The 15,018-nt window shown below is 36.7% G+C and overlaps 1 protein-coding gene across 3 annotated transcripts in view; it reads right to left on the bottom strand.

The window, feature by feature from the left end:
• The window catches only part of jade2 (jade family PHD finger 2), a 134,814-nt gene that overhangs the window by 20,810 nt on the left and 98,986 nt on the right, over nt 1-15,018 (bottom strand). The window lies entirely within an intron of this gene.

Below are 15,018 nucleotides of genomic sequence, written 5' to 3'. Positions count from 1 at the left end.
AAAGATGTTTTCCTTTCATTTTATACATTTTTGGTACTTGTTATTGTAGGTTTTATCTTCTACTTTGTTCATTCCGATGAGCTAATGTCAGATTAAATCAGATTATAGTTTATCTTGGCTGTATATATAAACACTTCGTACAATCATCCAATTTTCTTTAAGAGCTGGAAAAGGAGCAAAGAGATTTATTCTTCAGCTCTTCTTTTCCATTTCTATAACATTTCCTTCATATTTAATTTGAGTTACTATGTTTATTTGAAATCCTACTCAATACTGACTCTGTGTAATCAGGTCCTATTATTATTTTGACTTAACTAACTGTCATGTGATTAGTTATGATGCTTTTTATCAGGTCCACCATGTTATACATCATGTTTACATTCTATTTATTTGTTGTTATCTATTGTGTCACTTATGTTTCAACTACGCTTCCGCTATTTAGCCAATTAAAGCTTCCCATATGACACAATTGTGATTCATTTGGTCTTTGAAGTCGTTTATATGAAGTCATTCATCTCCTTAATATAATTGGCAAACCAGAGAAAACACAATTAATTAAGATAAAGATGGATTTCAAAGATTGCCCGACTTTTATCTTTTCATAAAGAGAAAAAATTAGTATTGGTGTTTATTTAACTCCCTAATGGCCGCATATAAATACTTAGCCGGCCAGAGTTTGACATATTTTCCATCAAGTCTACTTCTACGTGTAAAAAAAAAACGTAATGAGATTTCTGTGTTTGTGGAAGTTTCCAAAATGACGATAGAAAATGTAATTAAAGCTCCTGAAATGGCTTTTCATTTTTTAACGAGTGCTCTCGCTGGACACAATTAAAACAGGATCAGCCGGACAATACGTAACGCTAATGTGTTTCTTCACCGCCAGTAAAGAGGATGATAAGAGGTAAGTCAGCAGAAGATTTCCTCTTTCCTGCCAATAAACTGGATTCTGGGTTTATCTTCCGCTCCAGCTGAGAACCTCCTGCTCCTTCTTACCGTCAGATTACTATCACATGTTCCCATAAGTGTGTGTGGAGGTGTTTACATGTTTTTATGAAGCTCATATGGCTTCAAAGCAAATGCTGCGGTTCTAAATGTGTGTTTCCAATTGCTGTGGGCAGCAGAGCAGGCGTGAGAGCGTAAGAGGGAGATAGAAGCAGATAAAAGCCACGAGGAAAAAAAGACGGAACCATTACGTGGTTGATAATGCTTGTTTGCAGCCATCAAAAGGAACTGATAAAACATCCATCACTGCCAGCAATCTTCCACACACTGATAGTTTGGATTTGAGGTCTCAGATAGTGAAACATGCAGGTATTGAAGTAGTTGTGGGGGTCTAGGAAAATATTCATACACTTTTTTCACGATATCATGTTGATATTCAACAGCACTGTATCGATTAAAAAAATAATAATCATTATTACACTAAATTATACATAAAACATACATACAGATTAAGTCTTTCTATTGGCTTTCAAATAACTAATAATAATTAATAATCATAATTTCATGGTTTATATTCATCCTGCGAGATTCTGGTAATGACTGAGGACGAGAGGATACAGTCAACTACAGCAGCTATTAAAGCTGATGTTTGGACATATTTTGGTTAGAAATATGTATATGAAAAACAAAAGAAGTTACAAGTTTGTCAAGAAAATTCTTCAACTCCAGAATCAAGTACTCGTATGAAAGTGATCAACATTGTTAATTTTAGATTTCTTTCAGATTTTGTTTCAATTGACATTATTGTGGAAGAAAGAATTTTTGCTCCAAAATATATCCTATCAAATGCCGATTTTCAGGACAACTTAACCGTTCCATCGGCCAATCAGTACTAAAAATGACTATCATGAACTTCTCCGTTTTTGGCCTAATTCATCCGTAAAGGCAAAAAAAACTGAAAACAGTAATTTATCATTTTTTAATCAAGTGCTACAATAGCATTAAAAGGCTAATTTTCTTATTCAAAGAAAATATTTCTTCGCATATTTAATTTAAAACATTTTTCGCAGTTTTGTATCTTCAAAATCTCTACTTCATCTAGTCATCAATATAACGATTTAACGGAATTTGATTTAAAAGTTATTTTTTATTATTTACATTTGGAGTTTAACTCACAGTGAATGATTAAAAAAGTGCAAAATCAAATCGGTTAGTACAATATGTGAAGCGAGACTTCGACGTGAATCACAGGACACGAACAGTAGTCTAGTGTGTTGTGAGTGTGCGTCTGTGTGTAGCGCGAAGACTGTTTATCTCTTGTTCGTGATGGATTCGTCAGCGTGGTCTATCCGACCCATTCCATCCCCGTTAGAGTGCCGATGATAAAAATAGCTGCTCAACTGGGACACAATGTGCCGAGTCTGGCTTTGATTAGGACAGCGAGCATGTTTCTAAAACGACCACCTCTCCTGGACACAAGGCAGGGCGGTGTGGCGGAGGAGGATGAGCAATGAGACGGGAGGACGTTCTGAGGCAATAAAACTTCCACGTTCTGTGGTTTTTCTGTCAATTCATGGTACAGTGCAGAGATACGAAGGCTAAATGAATGCTCCTGACCTGAACAAATGTGTCAGTATGTCTGAATTTACTGACAAAACTGACCGTGTTTAACAAGTAAAGTACTGTAAAAATAAACTCTCTGAAGTAACTGCAGTTAGTTTCGATTTGCAACGGTACATTGGTTTAATCCTGTGGTGGTTTCCGAGTAAGGACACATTACATACAGTGGTTGTAAAACATGGAAAACATGAGTAGTATATAAAGAAATTATAGCATAACTTTATGAAATGCAAATTTCTAGCTATATTTTTTAAGCCTTATATTAAGTTAAGATTCAGTACTAACTCAAAACTAGAAAATAAAAATGATAACAAGCACAGTTCAAAACAGAATTATTTCAGTACAAAACAGAAGAAAATCAATAATAAAGAAATAAACCTTCTCCGCAATACTTCATAAATACAGTTTACAATCAAATTAATTGAACAATAAGAATTGTTGTTGAAAAAGTTAGCAGTTTACAAATAGCCTGATCTGATAGTTTGAATCTAAATTGCTTTAACTTACCTAAAATGCTATAACAATATTTTACTTTTTAAACTGTATCTTTGTTTACCTTGTTTTGGTAACGTAGCATAGCTGGAAATTAGCTTAGCTGAGCTTTAGTTTAGCAGAACGTTAGCTTAGCATTAGCAATCTGTTTTGGTTCTACCTTTCTGAAATTTTTGAAGCTTCAATGCATTACAAGACTTCTGTAGAAAAAGGGAACATTACCTTTTAGCTTCTTTTACAAACTAAGTTGAGTATCAAAGTGTGTTTGCCTCATTTGTAATCTTTGGAGTGATCCAGACTTGAAGACACACACAGCGGGTCATTAGCCGGGGTGTGTTAGCAGCATTAGCTGCCGGGCCTCTGGTGCTTGTGCGCGATGCCCGGGGCAGCCAGACACTGCATCAGCTGATTCCCAAAATGATGTATGAGGCCGAGATGCCACCAGACAGCGCAGGATTTATTAGTGTGAGACGATGGGGGAAAATAGAGAATTTGAAGTTCAAAATGACATTTGTCCTCAGTAAGAAGTAGAAATGAATCAGGGTTTACTTCCTTCACTAACTTCTGTTCGGATCGATGCCAGCGAACCTGAGCTGCTTCATAATGAGCTGCTCTTAACCGGCCGTGAATTACATCCTTGAACTCGCGAGGATACAATCAGGAGCATCGATTTGAAATTGGTTCAATAACACTTCTAACTTAAAACTCAGAGGCGAAGGTTAATGACTCCAAAGTGAGTCCCATCTGTGACGAACCATGACAGAAGAGGATAATAATATATTTGGAAAAACAACATAGACTTTATAGAGAACATGATTAATGACTTTTAGAGCATTAACTACTATTTAACACATTACATTAACATGTTTTTAAAACCTATTATAAATATTTTTACATTTCTTTTGTTTCAAATATAAAACGTCACTTCAATATCCAGGTACATTTAAAAAACGTGGACATTTTAATAGTGAAATAGAAAATGCTCCTCAAACTATTATTCAAAAACTTGTATTAATTACATACTTTAATAAAGTTAATCACTGATGTAAAATTATAATAAATACATTTATTATAAATTAAGATAATTAATAATACATTACAATAGAGCAACAATTAGTTGGTGAACATATTTGACTTTTCTATACTTATTTATTTTTGTATTGCTGATGTTATAACCAATTTAATCATTATTTAATTTGCCAAACTAAATTTTAACATTCTTTCTAAAAAAAACACCTTTTCTTTACCAGATTGAATTCAATACTACTTCTTGTAATTTTTATCAACAGATTCAACAACAACAACAAAACATTCTATAATTTCCCCTGGAGAGAAGAATTAGAAGAGTTAACAGATATTTAAGTTTGTTTTTTCAAGTTTAAATATTACCACATTATGTGTACCATATTGTATTTCAGCATTAAATAAACGTAGAATTAATAATAAACAAGAGCAAGTATATTGTCATTAGAATTATTTGTTAAGATTATATTAAGATTTCCAAGGGAATTTTCAGTAGATTTCACTATCAACAGGGGGCGCTGTCCACTTGCCCTTCTTCAACGTTCGCAGACCCTCTGACACTTTTTTTTGTAGGGATTTTATAACACTTATAGTATAAATTAACAGGAATAAAAGTGTTGTTTTCAATCATGTTTTCAGGATAATCCCAGCAATATCTCTTGCTGTTTTTAATGCATCACATGGCCTGGGGGCCAATTCAGGCCCCGGCTGTATCACTTTAAGGGATGCAAAGAAAATAAGTCATACATAAATCACATTCAATGTCAAGATGTATACATAGAAATGTTGCACGTATAGTTCACATTCAGCATTTCAGCATTATTGATCAACAGCTTTTTTTGGTAATTATTTTCCAAACAATTACTTTAAGTGATTTTAATATTGATTATCTAAGTTTTTTAGATTTATCAACTTAATTCTTGCTTCTTTCGAGCAGCTATTTCATACTGGAAAGCAGGATTAGAAGAAGATCCCGCTGCAGCCAACACAAGCATTATACATTAATCCTGTTTCCAAATTGCTTTCCAGACGACCTGTGTGCCGGCGGGTTGATAGGAAATCGCAATTACTCGATTATGAAGCTGAGAATAGTTTATTTACAGCTGATCTCTTTGCACAACTGTGTGTCAGAAAATTGAGTTTGTATTACTATCCATCCAGTTTCCTCGCTAACCTGAGGTCCTAGTAATTCTTGTACTTGTCAGAAAACCTCCTGCAGTTGCTTTTGGAAACACCAAAGTGTTCGCAGAGAAACTGAGAAACATCTCTCAGCTCTACTTTGAGTCTCTCCTGGATGGCCGAGCTCTTCATCTTGTCAAATCTTAACCCCTTACCTTCTGACTGAGAACCACTGTCTTAGAATTAGCTACAGCTGAATGTGAAACTTTCCTAATAATACTCTCTGTTTTAATCCTTCTTCTGTATGTGGTCAACAAAATAACAAATTCAGAATATAAGAATTTTTAATTTTGGAGGACTATAAAATGACCATCTGGATCCATGAATCACTTAAGGATTTGTTACTTTACTGACTCCTTTAAGAAACATCTTAAGACGTTTTTATTTGTTCAGGCTTTTCCTTGATTTTCTGGAACTCCTGTTGTGTTATCAGTTTTAGCTTGATCTTTAAAGTATATCATTTATTGAATATTGTTTTGATTGTTTAAGCGCTTTGTGACCCTGGTCTGGAAAAGCGCTATATAAATAAAAATTACTTACTTTCTGTAAAGACAAGCAAGCTCAGTTTCTTATTTACTCTGTATGATGTTTAAGATGAAACTTAACCACCACCTTATGTCCCATCAACAATATTTCAAATGCTACAAAAGGTATTCAACTAATGAAAAGTAAAGTAGGGAAATAACATCAGGTTAAAATACGCTTTCTCTTCAAGCTTTCTCCTTTTTACTGTCCACCATATGCAGGCTTGTATAAAGAGTCGCGCCTGCATACGTCCCTGAGACACACACAGATGGATGGAACTGTGTGGGCTGAAATAATTACAGATATAAAAGTGGATCCTGGCAGCACCGACATCATAAAAATAGATAATATCACAGCATGAGTTTGCTTTGACCAGAGTAAACAGAGCTGAGAACTCTCCACTGTCGCGACAATACGGTACTTTTCTCTCTCAGCAGACACGTCTTTGGCTTGAAAAGCCTCAATTAGGTGAGAGACAAAACTTATTGATCCAGGTAGCTGCTCAAAAAACTTCTTTTATGTCTGAAATGTGGTATTTTTCTCAAGTGCGATGTGAAGAAATGTCTCTTCGCAGGTATCACACCACGTTTGTCAATTCAGTATCAATTGGTCACATGACTCGGTACATCACGTTCTAGAACATCTGAAAAGTTGGTTCATGAAAGTGGAAAAACGTTTTTGCGATTTTTGAGAGTTTTATTTGAAATGCAAATGTTTTAATTTTACCCTGTTTTTGACGTGATTGGATCACATAAGAAGGAATTTAAGTCCTTTACTTTAAGTTTCACAGTTGACTTAAATGTCAACATTTAATAAATTGGTAGATTTCAAGGCATTGCGGGACTGTTGATCAAATGGAACAAAAATACACTCTACCTTTATGTAGTCATGGGTACTGATGGTCTGATGAAGCTTCATGAAGCAGTGTTATTATTTTCAGAGTCCACTAGATGGCAGTCTCTGCACTATTTTACTTTGTTCTAATGAAACATTACATAATTTTTAAACTGATGGCGCCACCTACTGACCTCTAAACAACATGACACTGTTTCATGAAGCATAGAAGATAAAATATATCTAGATAAAAAATACTTTGATGCAATTTTGCCAAAAATGGAAGTGACAGTTGGGAATTTAAAAGTACGTACAGGCTAAACCTAATGGGTTCATTCAAGGTTTTTGCAATTTTTCAGACTGAATTTACTTTCTTAAAGTAATGACAGACACTCCTTTTTCTTGATTTAGCAGATTGGTTCTCTTCATAAAATGAATTATAAGGTTGTCCAATTTCTGCACAGGAGTAAAGGAGTAAAGTTCCACTAAGTAACCCTGGAAAGACACATCTGTGAAGTAAAAACTATTTCAGGTCACCAAAAAAATTACAAAGGCTGGTTTAATTTGAAGGTGTAGTGATGGTCTGATGAAGCTTCATGAAGCAGTGTCACGTTGTTTAGAGGTCAGTAGGTGGCGCCATCAGTTTAGAAATGATGTGATTTTTCATTAGAACAGTTGTTTAAAACAAAGGAATACAGTGCAGAGACCGCCATCTAGTGGACTCTGAAAATAATGACACCGCTTCATGACACAGAGCTTTACTAGTACAGAGGTGAGAGGCAAAATAGTGGGTTTGTTTTCGGACAGTGGGAGGAAATCTGAAACAGAGAGATACTTTGTAAAAAAAAAGTTTGGTTACTTAGTCCTGGTTGAGGGTCCGAGTACAATGTATTGAGAAATTTGGAGGAAAAAATGAAGTTGTTGTGTTTAAATAAACATATTATGTTTGATATTTTTTTAAACACTCAGAAGGGGAGTGATGAGAAAAGTAACGGTTGAAGGAGGCTGATGAAAGATGGAAGGAAAAGAGGGAAGACAGAGGAGAAAGTGGGTCAGACAGTCAGACAGACAGTGGCGGCTTCTGCAGCTGGAACGCACACCCCAAACACACACACACACACACACACACACACACACACACACACACACACACACACACACACACACACACACACGTACACACACAAATACACTCGTGCGCAAACTACATGATTTATTAGCTCCCGCTCCAATCAAAGCTCCGCCCACCCGGGGTCCATAGCAACATCCTCTTCCAATCAGAGGGCACACATGCTGTTTTTAAGTGTGTTGTTTTTTTTTGTTTGTTGTTTGTTCATTCACAAGCAGCAACACAGCTGGATGTGTGTTACATTTTTTCACCCTGCACACAGAGCGACGTGCCTACAGGAGGGGGAGGAGGTGGTGTTGGAGCGTTGCCAAAGCAATAAAGTCAAAATAAATCACCATCCCTCTGCACCCCTCTCTCCCCTCTGTAATTACACATTCTCCCCTTTTCTTTTTCATGTATCTGTTCATCCTCCAATCATCTTCTTTCAATCACACACTCTTAATCAAACAAGAGCACCAGCACAGCAAGTATGAACCTCGGGTTATGAAAACCTTATTAGCCATCGTGTCGTCTGTTTGGACGCCGGTTTCATGTCCACAAACAAAAACAGGATTTGGGAGGAAGGGATTAAATCGTCTCCCAAATCTGACACCACAATGTATTCCGGCAGCGTCTTACATGCAGCCGTGACGGGATTAAAGAAGAGTTGTGTCTGAGCTGCTGGAAATTAGGCCATCGTTGCTTCAGGAATCTCCCTCTCCTGGTGATCCATGACTTTCTCTGCCATTTTCACTTAAAAGGTCAACTAATGTGAAAACACAACTTTCTTAACTCACTCACATGAACTTTATAAAGTTCTCCCTCGTCTGAAATCTCAGCAAATGAGAGGTTACGAGAGCAGAGTCCGTTATGACATAATATTTGTCTTCACTCCTCCTCCAGCCAACTGTAATCACACCCGTTTTGTTTATACAACGAGTCCCTTGGAGGTGGAGACCGCTGAGATTTATGACACGCGTGACAAGAACCGTGAAAAAACATTGAATTAAAGGAGTTATGTACAAACAGACACATACTAATGAGTACAAAAGAGGTCCAAGATCACATAAAAGACACACATTAGTTCCTTGCAGGTTGAGCAAACTTAACATTGAGGGCAAAGTTTAAAATATCTGACTCCCAAAAACTGCTGTCAGACAAATGTACTCTTAAGGGCTAAATATGAACGAATGATTGTCCTGAATGCATTTGACTTAAAAAATCCCTGGGGTTTATATCGTCAAAATGACGTTGGTTTATGTCGAAACTGTCATTTAAAGGGTTAAAATGAGGATAATATTATTGTATTTTCACATCAAGTTGATCTGAGCTCCTACTTAAATGGAGTCTGGACTATCCAGTCATCCCTGAGAGACTCAGAGAAGATCTGTCTGACCTACAAAAGGTGGTTGGGACATCTTGTCAGGATGTTCCTTGGACACACCGGAGACATTATAATCTCAGTATTGCCTCTAGAGACATTAATACAACTCTTTTTTCATTCATTTTTTTCTGTTTTAAATCATTTGTTTAACATTATACACACATTATAGTCGTTATTCAATTTAAATTTCAGGGGAAACGTAACGTTAAGTAAACAGTGGTCATCCAAGAGAGAAATAATCCTGAATAATGAAAAAAGTCCAACAAAATTGATGAGGTTTAAATACAAAATTTAAGATATATTCAGAGTTTAAGGTTGGTAAGTTGCATACAAACTTCCACATCCACTACCAGATTTTGGGCAAATTCAAGGTAAGTGTAACAAAACAGTATATTCAAAATTCAAGGACAAATACAGACAGGATTTTTTTTCAAACCAGAGAGAGAAATGATCACATAACCTCTTAGCAAGACGTAATAATGCACTTAAATCTGCTACCTTGTAGATCAGGCCGTTCAAGTACACAAGGGACCACAGATATGAATCAATGTCAAGGGGCTGAACAAAGTTCTATGTTTAATAAACCTTGCATAAGTAACAGCCCTTAAACGGGAAATATAAGTCTTTCGCAATCTTATGTTTTAATTCTAATAATGTCTGCTTTTTTGGTTAGTAAAAATAACAGCTCTTTGTCAACTTCCCTTCTTCCTTATAATTGCTGTCAGCAATATCTTTTTCTTAGCTTATTTTAAAAACTATTATCTCTATATCAACATGAACATTCCTTTGTATTGAAATTCTCGGTTATTTTCTCCATGGGTTCGTAGCCCAAAATGTCGATGATCATCCTAACTTATTCCCACCCCAGAGTGTTGGACAACGGGCCAAACTGGAACTAAAACTAAACATGAAACAAATGTGCAAAAACACAATCACCACTTTTCAGGAAGTAGGAGAGGAAGTTGTTCAGACCCGAATCACACTCAGCAGCAGGGGAACAGCCTCACACGGCGAAGAGAAAAGCCTAATTGGTTATGTTTTATTGCCTGGTCAGACAGCGGTAAGTGGAAGTCTGAGGCCTGTGTTTGCAGATGCTAGCGGGCGCACGGCGGGGATTCTTTATGCTATTATGGTTTTGAGAGGCTGACTTGGACAAAATTATATCATGTGGGGACATTGGCAGAAATCTCCCTCAGAGCGGTGCACTTGAACTCATGAAGTAATGGATTTTTGGCACGAAGAAGAGCGGCCCAGCTGACTGTAATCTCAGTAACTTTCCAATTAGATTCAATTTAATGTTCTCGGGTTCTTATACCCGAGGAGGCGCTTCGAGGCGCGAGTCGTAGCGGAGGGCTGGCAGATAGCTCGCACTGCACTGGACAGAGGCTGGAAGCAGAACACTGTCTGGGGGATGATGAGAAAGAACGCTCGAGAAAAAAGTTAGATTACATCGAGTGGACGAAAATAAAACTAAAAGGCAATCAATCACGTTGGCACAGGGGGATTTATCTCTGCTGACAGTGATGCCACTCGTTGTCATGTCTTGTTCTAAATAACATGAGGTTAGTGAGCTGCTGCTACAAACAGAATTCACTGTCAGTTTCCACTCTGGTAGACTTACTTTAGGGTGAAACATCTCATTAGTTAGCATCATAATAATATTTTTAATTTTTATCCACGTCAAAATGCAAGAAGCACAGATTCTTTCATTGAGTTTTATTTTTATTTTGAAGCCAACTATGACAATTTAATCTCTTGTGTCTCCTGATTTAAATTTCTTATTTATCTAGATTGACGGTAAACTAATGCCAAAACTCTCCTGACTTGCTCACATGTTTCAAATGTTGAAGTCTTTCTCTCCAAGATTTAGAAAGTCTCTCATCATGACCATGTTTTTGTAGTAATTACTTTATAAAGTTCTCCCCCGTCTGAAATCTCAGCAAATAAGAGGTTACGAGAGTGAAGTCCATTATGATGTAATAACGGCTTCACTCCTCCTCAAGCCAGCTGTAATCACACCCGCTTTGTTTATACAACAAGTCCCTTGGAGGTGGAGGCTTCCAGGATTGATGCGCCTGACAAACCTTGATGTTTGACCAATCACAGCAAAGTGGGTGTGGTTATGGTAAACAAGATATCTTCAGAAAAACAAAGTGTTTTCAGTGGGCGGGGCTTAAGTACATTTTCTAATTTAAATATTTAAATTTAAATAGAGTTTTGTACAAACAGACACATACTGATGGTCTGCCATCAGTTTGTTACACACTTCTAAAATAACTCCATAATTACCAATGGGGTAACAATGAAGGAAACACAATATCAAGCATAACACATATATAAAACATAAAACAGTTTCAAGATGAAAGATAGAGTGAAGGTTTGAAGTGATAAAACCACAATTGATGATGGTGGAGTGTGATTCTGTATATATTACTAATGTGTTGTTAAAGAGTAAACATACATTTTAAATATCAAAGTTAATTAAGCCTTGAATTTCTCACCTTTGTTGTTCATTCTTTGGACTATTTTGTGAAAAATTGGGCCAGAATTTGGACAAAATGTTGGTCTCCCACCACTATTTTGGTGCCAATGTTAGCGCCTCCTTGTGTTGGCACAGACCCCAAGTGAAAAGACTAAATTTTGCTCACAGTACAAGTTCGTAAGTCCATATTAATAAACTTTATGGGCTGTATGTGGCCTGTTGGCCGTAGATTCACTGATCCATTCCCTAAAACTTTTTTTGCTATGCTCGCAATAAATCTAATCCGATTTTTATTTTATATTTTATTCTACTTCTATTTGTTTGGCTTCAAATATTATTGACGATGAAGCAGCTCAAAAGTCTGTCCTAAAACCCGGTGATGTAGATGACATTCTTACCTTGGCTAACTTAGATCTTCACAGAGCATCAGAATGTTCTGATTATCAGTGTAAGAATCTTGTAAACTAAACAACGGATTCATCTAAAATAGTTAGTCAGTCAAACGCTACACCCAGCAGCTTTATATTGCCTGCTAGTTAAATTTAGAAGATGCTGACTCACTGCAAGTCATTATAAGAGTGTCTGGAGAGTCGAGAGGCGAGTCACAGACTTCCACCTGTATTAAAAAACGAGTGCACGGGAGAGAATCTGCAACTAGGCCACCGGAAATGCTTTTTTATTTGTTAATCTGTGACACTTGTCAAATCCAAACATTATGACCTGTCATTACACTGCTTGATCTGTGAGTAAACAGAAGGTAGCTGAAGAATGTTCCATCAAAATACTTCAGCCACAGAAGGTGTTACTAAAGTAGTTGAGGGGTCAAATTTTTCTTATATATGGTGATGATAAGGTTGAATTACAGTTGAATCGATCAAGGTCAGCTCCTGTAACTCGCAACAAAGATAATTATTCTCCACGTTAAATTCCAATACTGGACCAAAACTCTACTGGGAATGATACCAGTATAAACATGTATATTTCTAAGGTTTCCTCACTACTGTCTTCTTCTTCTTTGCCAACTGTGAGTTATGGAAGCTAGTTTCACTTTTCAGATGATCTTTCAAATCATACATTATTATTGGAAAAGAACTTGCGAACTATGGTAAATATACCTTGTAACTAGTGGGCTTCAAAAAAAGAAACGCGGGAAAACTGAGTCAAAAAGTGCTAGGCTACTATGCTAACCAAGCTACTTAAAAACATCATTATCATTATACACACTCAATCAAAAATGGTATTGGATCAAATATATTTTATATGTAGTGAATATAGTTCAATAATATTCTGGGGACAGTAGGAGGAAACTTGAGAATGCAGTCATAGGAAAAAGCATCTTTCTTGTTGCATCCTAGGAAGTCCATTTCCGACCTCAGATTATAAAATGCTCCACATCCACTTCATGCTCGAGTTAGATTCCCAAAACAAACTCTTCAGTGTGGTGCAGCCTTTCATCTTACACAGCTTGACAGACGTATCTACTGTATTTGTGATGGACTGCTCTCAGAGGATGACATTAAAGTTGGACTTCTGGGAAAAGCGTGCAACGTCAAGTCCTGAAAAGTGAGATTTTACAGTTGAGCAACGCGAGTGTGACAGCTGGTACTTTACAGTAAAATATTAAAGGCTGTGCGTCGACCAGGGGGCCGTTGTGTATCACATATTAACGGTCCAGTGTCTGAGTGTAACGCAGCTAGAAAGTCTGTGGTTGCTTGTGAGCTCAGTAGGACTGGGGCCCAATTTATTGACATCATGGGAAGGTTGAGTCGTGGGGGCAGCAGCCCTCCTCATATTTACAAAGTAAGGGGCCATTTATAATATAGGTTAGGTTAGGTAGAACTTTATTGATCCCTCAGGAGGTCTCCTGGCCCTTATACTATACTATAAGAGCCAGTCAAACCAAAATAGAAAAAATAATATAATAATAATAAAAATTCCCTAATAAAAAAAACAATTGCTTAAGGATATTACAAAAACTGTAATTTTGCCACAAATATATGAATATACATTTAATTTAAATATAATAATTAAAAAAACTAAGGGTTCAACATGCAAATATGTATGAAACCCCTATTTTTTATTAAATAACATTTCTCAATTTGAGAAATGAGAAAATACGGAATATAAAAAACACTAATAAAATTTAATATTTACAAATGAACTGATAATGAAGATCTATCTTTCTGCAATTGTTTTATAGCTTGCTTTAAGAACATTTTCGACAATTGTTTTTTTAACTTCAATATGAGGGCTGCTTAAATACAGGGTCCATTTTCAGACTCTACTTCATGTTCTAGAAATTGTTCGGAATTTCATGGATGAATTCAGAATAATACGGACAAACGTCTTATGTCTTAGTTGTAATTGTATTCCTCTGTTGCATTTGTTGCCTTAGCCTAAAGTTTCTGCTTGAAATAATCAACTAAGGCGTAAACAAATACTACTTCTGTGAAGTCTCTGCATTGCCCTCAAGTCTTTCATTGATTTTTTTCATGAAAATCATACATTTTCCCATTCTATCTTTCGGCAATTCTTTTTATAGCTTAGCTTCGCATAGTAGCATAGCCGGTTACACTCAGTTTTCATGCCTTGTTTTGGAAGCCGACTAGCCACAAGCTATATTCCCCATAGTTTCCAAGGTTTTTTATAAGTGAGTAGTTTTAAATGCCATGTTAGCAACACATCCCTCCAGACCGAACCAGGAGTGGTGGATATACTTGACTGTAAGTCCCTCTCAGGTGGGCCACACTTCCCAGATGTAATTTGTAGCAGCTAAATGTACTATTCTTTCTGTTTATATATTACACTGGACCTGGATCATACACTTTTGTCACATATTTAAACAAAGTTTTTTAAAACAATCCACAAAAGACTAAACTGAACTGACACAGTCCACTGTGCAAGAGTACACAGATCATGCTGATTCCATAGGTAGGTAGACCTACAGTGAAAACTACATAGATTCTCCTAAAACCGAGGTCCAATTATCCGGTGAAACCTTTTTTACAGACTCCCCTTGCTAGGGAGGCTGATGAATGTGATTCTCCCTATAGCTGAAACTGCCACTCCGGCCATCCCGTTGTTGCACTGTTTCTCCTCCTGACACATGATGATGTGATGTTGGTCCAGAACCTCTTTGAAGCTGTACTGAGGTCCTTCTCCATGGCCTCACCTAACTCCTCCCACACCTGGGTTTCCACCTAAGCTACTGCTAAAACCCTCAGTTTCTCCATCACCATCCGGTATTGTGCTGCAACCGACACTCACCACCAGAAATACAAATTTAGAATTTCAACAATTCTGCAAACTCTTGACTGAATATTTGGAGGAAACATCTAACGATAATTATTTCAGGTTATTCTGCAGTCTGACAGCATATCTGTGTCACAGTATGAGTTAACTCACTTGAATACATGATTACTATAT

Source organism: Callionymus lyra, chromosome 14 (assembly GCF_982586985.1).
Source record: "Callionymus lyra chromosome 14, fCalLyr1.hap1.1, whole genome shotgun sequence".
Taxonomy (NCBI): Eukaryota; Metazoa; Chordata; class Actinopteri; order Syngnathiformes; family Callionymidae; genus Callionymus; species Callionymus lyra.
This window is presented reverse-complemented; position numbering and strand designations above follow the sequence as displayed.